The 9,502-nt window shown below is 33.1% G+C and overlaps 2 long non-coding RNA genes across 2 annotated transcripts; both read right to left on the bottom strand.

The window, feature by feature from the left end:
• Positions 1-136: 136 nt before the first annotated feature.
• Positions 137-1,748, bottom strand: LOC127987245 (uncharacterized). The gene is made up of 3 exons (XR_008161123.1): positions 1,698-1,748; positions 1,502-1,566; positions 137-795 (listed from the first exon to the last, which is right to left on the bottom strand). It is a non-coding gene; the product is annotated as an uncharacterized LOC127987245 (long non-coding RNA).
• Positions 1,749-1,829: 81 nt separating this feature from the next.
• Positions 1,830-3,046, bottom strand: LOC127987248 (uncharacterized). The gene is made up of 3 exons (XR_008161126.1): positions 2,796-3,046; positions 2,090-2,344; positions 1,830-1,925 (listed from the first exon to the last, which is right to left on the bottom strand). It is a non-coding gene; the product is annotated as an uncharacterized LOC127987248 (long non-coding RNA).
• Positions 3,047-9,502: the final 6,456 nt, after the last annotated feature.

Genomic DNA, 9,502 nt, shown 5'->3' with positions numbered 1-9,502 from the left:
TGGCAGAAAATAAACTCGCAGTGCAGCCATGTGGGGAAACAATGCATTTCTACGTTAAAATTAACCCAAATTGAGCTAGGCATTAAACCTACAAATGTTGTTCATTTTAAACATCACTTTTACACACAAATAATAATTACCAAAAGGAAAATATTTATTAAAAACAAGAAAAAAGTCAAAAAGTAACATGTTAGAAGAAATGCAGAAAAGGATGGCATTAACAGCTACAGAGTTCATAAACAAAGCATTGAACATTTGATGAATATAACTTAAGATCAAATTGGACTTTGTTCAATTGTATATATTGTATAAAAATATACGAAAACACATACAATAAATTTACAATTAGTTAGGTTTTTTTCCAACTATTCTGGCATGACAGTACACAAATAAATCACAACATTAACTTTGATATTATAACATTTAACAGACGCATGTGTGTGTGTGTGTGTGTGTGTGAAAGAAAGTGACAGGTGTATGAATGACAGAGTGTAAACTCTTCTACTAAACAACACAGAAAAAGCATTTAACTTTTTTTTTTTTTAACAAATTATACACTTACAGTTTGTTTCATAGTCCATGAATACAGATCATGCATCACGGTCAATTTTCATGATCTCTTTAGCATAACTGATGTTATCATGAAGAAACCCCATCTGCACAGCATCTGACATCTTCTACATCATCCAGGGCAGCGTCCTCCTTTAAAACCAGTGCTGCATCAGTTTAGGGGAAAGAAGATTCTCCTCTCTGACCAGGATTCATCCCAGTCACCGCCTGCTCTTCATCAGTGGCCTAAGAGAAACACATTTGAAAAAATTAAACATTTAATTAAACTATCCATTTTCAGGTAGAGGTGTATTCACATCTGTAAGGATAGGTAAATAATCGGTTTTAAAGTTTCAACACTTTGTGAGGTTGTTTAATGTCTCAGTCCACCACAGCGCTCCAGAATGCTATAATGGCAGCACTAGTGTGAGGACATGCGATATTGTTTGAATAAATATTGCTTTCAGAAAGCTTCTTTACTGAAACATTAAAACAGACATGACCTTCACATACCTCACAATATTCATGTACATGGAGGGCTGCTCTTCAAACCGTTAGTTGACCAAATAATTAAAATGGTCATAATTTACTCTCCCCATGTTTTTCCAGACTCATACAAACTCTGCTCATTTTTTGGAAAACGTATGAATATATTTAATATTCTCTTTTTGTGTCCTCCATTGCTGGTCTGGGAGATCAGTATTTTATTTTGAACATACATGTTTGCTATCATATAATTTAAGATGTATTCATATATAAATATCAGAATTTACTTCTACAATAACTCTATATTTATGAAGCTTGAAAATACTGATTATCTAAACTATAAATGGATTAACAAATATTATGAGAAAACTAAAAATATATTAATTTATGTTGTAAAGACAGACAAAAGTCTTATAGGTTTGGAATGACTTGAGGGCAAGTAAATGATTTTTTGTGTGAACTTTACCTTTAAGAGCGAAGACCAAGAATGATGACTCTCCAAATCAGACAACTCCAAAGTTGGTTTGAGTTCTGCAATAAAAAAAAACACAGACATCAATGGTCTTAATGAAATGAGCACATAATCACACTGTTGTTGCATCAAAATGTGAAGTAAACTGGCAGGAGACAACAGAAAAAATTATTTTCTAAAAATAACTTACATAAAATCTCAAAGGAATGATGCTCTCCCATGTCTCTTGCTTTTAACATCTACAAAAACAAAAAACAAACATTATTTTACTCTTAGTAAAACACAACAACAACTGATAACATGAAATTATGAAGTTTACTTGCCTTATACGATCTTTCCCTCTCTTCAGAAGAAGCTGAGAAAACCACCTCCTCACACAAGCAGACTTCTGTGTCCTTAACTGCAGTTAGTTTGAGTTCTGCAAAGAGGGACATCAATGGTTTCAATAAAATATTAACATATACATACATACATATATAAAATCACACTGTTTTTGCATCAAAATGTGAAGTTAACAGGCAGGACACAACAGAAACATTAATTTTCAAAAAAAAAAAAAAAAGTAATAATAATTTAACTTACATCAGTCTCAAAAGAATGAAGTTATCTTGTCTCTGGATTTCAACATCTAAAAAAAACACACACATTATTTTAGTCTTAGTAAAAATAAAGATAACTTGATGTTATTCTGAAGTTTACTCTCCTTAAACCGTCTGTCCCTCTCTTCAGAAGAACACCTCCTCCTCATCCTCACACAGGTCTGTGACTCCTCACACAAACAGCTTCAGTGTCTTTAACTCTCAGCGCGAGGACAATGAAGACAGGAGCTGGACAAGTCTGAAATATTACATGTAAAACATACTTTTAACAGTTACCACTTCAACAGCCTCAAAATAATTATGCTAGTCTTTACCACACAATGCCGTTTCCTTTATGAGAAAAACATACATTCAGTTTAACCGCGAAAAAAAAAGACAAATTCACATGAGCGTAACCGTGACCATAACCGTCTGTTAACGCCTCAAAGAGAACAGATAAAGTAAAATCTTATGTAAATATGACAAAATACATTCACAGACGTTATATTAAAAGTACATCCTCCGTTCAGTAACGTTATATGAGGCAGTTAAGACCTCCGTGTCTGAGGCGAAAACCGCGTCCGTTTTTTTTTTTAAATATATATATATAACGTTAAGCTCCTTTGTTTCCGCCTTTCATATAACCTTCCGCCTTTCATACAACCGGGTAAACAATAAAAGATAACTTTACATTTTGAATATTTACTTACCATAGTCTTTCACTCGCTTCTCGCTTCTATCACGCTGAGAAAATGGCGGCTGCTCGCACTGGAGACGTACGATTTTGACGTGACGTGCGTGCTCTCCTTCACGTCCGCGTCCTCAACCCAGCCCGCTGGGTTAAAAAAGAGAGTTATTTTCAACCCAAACTTGGGTTAAAACATCCCAAAGTCCTATCCAACGGCCTCAACCCAGCAGTTGGGTTGAAAAAACAACCCAGCGTTTTTTAGAGTGTATAGGGTTAACCTCTAATTTATGCAAAATAATGGAGCGTATGGTTATGAGTAGACTAGTGTATGTCATTGAAAGGGATAATATTTTATCACCTTACCAAAGTGGATTTAGGAAAGGACGTAATACAATGGACTCAGTCAGGGCCGTGCACAGACCTTTTGAGGGGCATGTGCTGAAACTGAAAAAGGGCACCCCCCTCCCTTTTTTATATCAAGATTATTTAGTAAGCCTGCATAAAAGGAAGAAATGGTCACATCTTCATGACAAATTCATTAACACAAAAAAATAGTCTCAAAGCTTTAGATTTATTCATGATTGATAACAACCATAATAATAATATTAGATAATTAGATAATATAGATAAACAGGGTTTTAAGGGCTTCTTTAAACCTAATTACAACAGCTCTTGTGTACTCCCTATTTTTTAAATTGCATTTATAGAGAAAAGAAATACTTGACTCATACATAAACATGTTAACCAAATAATACAAATTAGCTTATAAAACCAAACAGAAACCAAAATCTTTTTTTATTGAACTTTATACACTTTTTTATGAACTTTGCAAATAAATAAAATATATATATTCTTTTTTAGCTTTTCTGTTTGGTTTTATAAGCTAATTTGTATTATTTGCTTAACATGATTATGAATGACATTGAGAAGAGGGGAAGGTGAGCAATGAGTCAAGTATTTTTGACAAACTTTTTTGAAATATAATTTAAGTAATTATGTCCAACTCAATTCCAGATTATAAGAAACTATAGCCATACCGTTATTATAACATATCCAACATGTATCCGCCTACCTGGCAAAAAATTGATACTGTGGTGGACCAGGGATGTTGGTCTCTTGAAGGTCTCTTATTCACTGCACTTTCCCTAAAATAAGCCAGCAATGAAAAAATAAATAAAAATAGTGTGTAAAGTACAGTTGTAGTGAAAAGCATTTCTGAAGGATCACCTGACACTGAACCTGAGTACTGAACTGGATTAATGATGCTGAAAATTCAGCTTTGATCACAAAAACAAATTACATTTTAAAATATATTCAAATAGAAAACAGTTATTTATAATTGTAAAAATATTACACAATTTTACTGTTTTTGCTGTATTTTGGATCAAATAAATGAAGCCTTGGAATGAATCGTGAATTACATTCTGCATGATAAAATATAAAGATTTCACAGTGATCTTCTGTAAAAAAAAATTAGTTACTACTACATTACTGTAGTAAAACCATGTTTTATTACATTTTATACATGTGAGGACGAGCGGAGAGTATACCATCACATGATTAGCCTGAATGTTAATAAAATAAGTGTATCAGGAATCATTAATCAAAGAAGAAATTTCTTAGAAATATATGTTATCTAGGTGACGAGGATCACTCGTTGCTTTGTGTAAGTTCCAGTATGAAACAGCGCGGGGGCGCACCTGTTATGATTTTCCGATGGTAATATATAGTTTTTGACCAGCGAATGTGTGCAAATGTGATTTATTTATTTATTTTTGTCCGTCAAAAAAGTTGCCAATAAAATCCTGTAAAAATGATGTTAATTGCTGTAAAATGGATTACAGGAAATTACTGCAAAGCAAATTACAGTTAATTTCTGTACACTGTTAAAAAAAAAAAAAAAAAAAAAAAGAGCAGTGTTCATCATTTATGCTGCAGCACCCAGGAGGCAGTTGGTGGTTTAGTGCCTTGCTCAAGGGCACCTCAGTCGTGTTATCCCCGGCCCAAGTTTCGAACCCACAACCCTAGGGTTAGGAATCAAACTCTCTAACCACTAGGCCACAACTTTATATTATTCAAATAGTCAATTTTAACTTTTCAAATAACTTTTTTTATTATTGAACGTTTGTGTCCAAAGCACAGTGTATGTGAAATACAGTAGTTTGTAGTATTTTTTTACAGTAACATTGAATTTAACTTGTAGTTTATTTTACAGCAATATTTTGTAATTTCACTAAAGTACAGTATTTACCTGCCAAAAATATTGCCAATAAAATCCTGTAAATACCCCTAAATACAATATGATGTTGTAATAATTTAACAATGAAACTGCTTTAAAGAATAATTTTAACAGTAAACTATAAAATACTGATATAAATGCATTATCATGAGCTCTATCTTAATACATTTACAAATGAATAAAAATGTATAAAGTCAATGATGTTGCAAATAAGTATTTTTTTAAAACTGGTAGAAAGACATTGCAATGCTTTGACTGGTAAAATAAAAATGTCAGTCTTTCAACAGTTAAAATCTTATCATAAAAATAACATAGCATCACAAATAACTACAAATATATGTTTAAAAAATAAGCCATACTCAGAGTAGAACATTAACTTTCTATAAAAATGAAGGTCAATCAACAGAAAATGTTTTAAAGAAAATTATTAAAATAAAATGCTGGAATCAACATTAAATCGCAAATTCTGTTGTTTGAGCTTATGTTCGATTAAATTAAGAATATTCCTGCAAAAGACAATTTAATAAATACATACTGAAAGTCCATCAATTTTCTGAGATGAGCACACACATGAGGGTTGTCCCTCTTCTCTGAGACTTTTCCACTTGTTTTTCCTCCATGTGTCCGTCTTGTATCCAGTGAGTGTTGTGATTCCAAGAAAACATCTGCACATAAAAACAAGCAGAAGCATCAGGATAAAGTTAAGTATCAAATGAAACTAGCTCAATAAAATAAATGTCAAAATGCCACTTATACAATACAATCAACATTTACCAGTACTTAAAAGGTTACTCCACCCCAAAAAAACTTAAAATCTTACCTTTAATCACTTACCTCCATGTCGTTTTTTATTTTCTTTTTTTAAATCAGGCTAACTTGTCCAGTCGGGGATCTAAAGATGTCTTTCACTTATTATAGTAAGGCGTCTGGTCAATATGGGACAGTTGAACACATATAAACAAATGAACACATATAAACAAATGAAATTTCACATATTTTGCTGTTTATTTCGACAGATAGTAGCTACTATGACAATCGTTCGAATTGGGCTTTATGATAAAAGTTAGGTAAACACTACTTTAAATCCTCTCAATAAGAAAATGTAAATTCCAAAAATAGAAAATTTAACACTCTGAGTGTGGACTCATATAAACACTGAAGCAGTGTTAAAAGTAACACTGAAGCAGAGTTGAAGTTAATGAGATAATTAAGAAGTTAATTGAGTTATGATTGAGCATTATTGAAGACACCTGATGTTAACAAGAAGACTCACCAACCAAGAAAATCACAATTTGTGTGTCACCATTATAGTGGTCAGTGTTTGCTTTAGTTGGGATCTTGACCCTTCAGTAATTAACTTTAGATGAATAAATTATGAGCTTTTTTAGTAGTTTAGTAGTTTTTTTTCTAGTTTTGAGATGTTCAGAGTAGATCTGTTTATCTGGCTATGCTGTTTGTCACCGTTGTTGAGATTTATATGCTGATTTTTGTTATCTGTGTGTGCCTAAAATTAAAACCCTTCAATAAAAAAAAAAAAAAAATCAAAATCACAGTATCACAAGAGATGCTTACAAAATGTATAGAAAATACAGACTCTTTTTTTCCACACTTTTTTTTTTTCCAACTTTGTTGTGGAATCAAAGCTGTTACAAATCAATAATGAGCAATAATAAGAGAAGAGCCTGTAAATGAGTTCAGTGATTAAGGTCAAGCAACAATTAAATTAAAACATAATTACCACCACCCGATGATTTTTGCTCTTGAATTGACACACAAATCTAAAAGTTAAAAAGTTACAAGCCAAGATCCCAACTAAAGCAAACACTGAACACTATAATGGTGACACGCAAATTGTGATTTTCTCGTTTGGTGAGTCTGCTTGTTAACATCAGGTGTCTTCAATAATGGTCAATCATAACTCAATTAACTTCTTAATTATCTCATCAACTTCAACTCTGCTTCAGTGTTACTTTTAACTCTGCTTCAGTGTTTATATGTGTCCACACTCAGAGTGGGGATCACACTGGGGATTTTGCTGTGTAACTATGCTATGATAGCAATTCCCAGTTTACTGCACAGAAGTTACCAAGGCCACTTGTCTTAATGTCAGGATAGGAGGCTATTGTGACATGATATCACTTATACATTATAAGTATATACTCAAATAAATATAAAATTGATATATTTCTCAAGTATAATTAAGTGAATTTACCAGGAATTATGAATAAAGCCTCTAATCTTCAATCGTTCTCACGCTGCTCCAGTCGGCTGGATTTCAGATTTGAATGATGCGCGTGCAATCCCATAATGCCACACTACAGTAAGTTAGTGTAAAAAGCAGGAACTACAGTGACAACACCTGTTTCTTGTAAATGAATTACAGTTGATGTGGAAATATACTGTTAACAACTGTGAAACCTTATTTGACCCATAATGCATTGCGTATTACAGCTGCATCTTGTAAAATGTTTATACAGTAAAATTCTGTAAAAATTTGCTGTATGAACTACAGCAATTTTTTACAGTGTAGATCAAACTTATTATAGTGCAGTGAAAATATATACTGATGCTTCAAAAGACCCAGCATTTGGGAAAACAGCAGTAGCGGTATACATACCACTTTTTAACACGAGAATGTCAAAAAGAACTTCAGATCATATTTCTGTATTCACTGCAGAAATAATAGCAATATGTCTAGCACTTCAGTGGATAGAAGAAATACAACCAACAAGGGCAGTGATTTGTGCAGAATCTCTATCAGCTCTAAATAGCTTGGAAAGTGGAAAATCATCAGCAACCCACTGGGCAAAGTTACGTCCAGTGGATGTCTTTTTTATGTCTTTGCTGAAGTTGAAAAGACGTCCACTGAGGAGCCAGAATGAAAGTTTTTATGATGTCTTTTTTTGACGTCTTCTGTAAGTCCGATTTAGACGTTCAAAGAACATCCTTAAAAGGTTAAAAACTAGTTCAAAAGTGGTCCGTGAACATATTTTCAACATCATTTAAGATTCATTTAGGCATAATTTATACTGTTTCTGGACCAAATAAACACTCTCAAGTATGCGTTAGATTTAGTCTCATGTTATTTGAATGTAATTTCCAGACACTGTGTTTGTCCTAAAATCAAGAAAATAAAATAATCTTTATGAAATAATGAAATAACTGACGATTGAACATGTGGTAAAATCAGACGCAAATCAAAGACATTAAATCTTTGAAGATCTCAGCAGAGGAGGATCAAACATCTCCACAAACAGCTTCACTCATTAGATTGACTTTATTTCTGTCAGACATCTAGAGAAGCTCTTATTGAGAATTAACAGAGGTTCAAATGTTGATACCTGATTCATTTGAAGTCACCATTGTTGTGGACAGTGTTGTGAGAAACTAGTCAATTGTGTGAGTCTCACACTGAAGGCATGAGAGAAACCAATGAAATACTGATGAGTTTACCACAATGATGTGTAGAGAAGACGTCAAATTGTGAGAGGCGTTTGGGCAGGAATAGAAAAAAAACACCCTTCAACCACACGCTACTGAGACGGGCACATCTTTCACACCTCAGACACACACTCACAGACTGAAATCAACCACAAACGTCCAGAAGTAGATGCTAATGCTGAAGCTGTTTATTCACTCACCAAATCAACCCACATTTATGTACAGAGGTAAATAAATGATAAAATATACAACACTCTTTGATGAGGCATCAGTGTTTGTATTTACACATATGGTATGGTCATTTCATGCCAACTTTTAAGTCAAATGTTGAAAACTTTTCAATATGGGCAACACAATATAGATAATTCTTTTATTTTATTATTCCATCTTTAAACACATCAAACCCCTCAAGTCCTATGATTTACCGTCGACTGAACCTGCTATTTAGAAAAGGTTAAAGTTGGGTCATCTCATGGTAATAGTTCCATACTCTACGTGATCCTCCTGTTGAACTTTCTGTAAAAATAATGCATAACAAATTTTTAAATAACATGTTGCAAATTCATTCTGAACATCCCTGAAATGCAATGTGAACAGTACACAATTTATTCTGAATCTGCCTTATAGGTTTCATTTAAAATTCAAAGTTTGAAATCAAGTGGCCTTGGGTGTCTTTACACTATTGTAGAAGGAAAAGCAGTTAGGGATGCACGATCATGATTGTTCATGGCCGATTCCGATACCGATTTTTTTACAAGCAAACTGGCCGATTCCGATACTGAAATCCAATTGTTTTTTTTTTATCTTTAAGCAACAAACAAGAAAGAAGGAAAATGTGCATAAACAAAATGTTTATTTGGTATTTAATAGGCCAAACTGGCTTTTGGCTATTGAAAACAATTACCATAACCATCTGAAATGAACGGCAGTAACTGCACAGTAAGTAGCCTACATTCAGTACAAACATAGATACAGACATCAGCATTTAGCTTTTGTTTTTGATTTGGGTTGAAACTACAGAGAACTGGCCTTAAATTAAAAGATTTACT

The sequence above is a fragment of the Carassius gibelio genome, chromosome B22 (assembly GCF_023724105.1).
Source record: "Carassius gibelio isolate Cgi1373 ecotype wild population from Czech Republic chromosome B22, carGib1.2-hapl.c, whole genome shotgun sequence".
In the NCBI taxonomy this organism is placed as follows: Eukaryota; Metazoa; Chordata; class Actinopteri; order Cypriniformes; family Cyprinidae; genus Carassius; species Carassius gibelio.
This window is presented reverse-complemented; position numbering and strand designations above follow the sequence as displayed.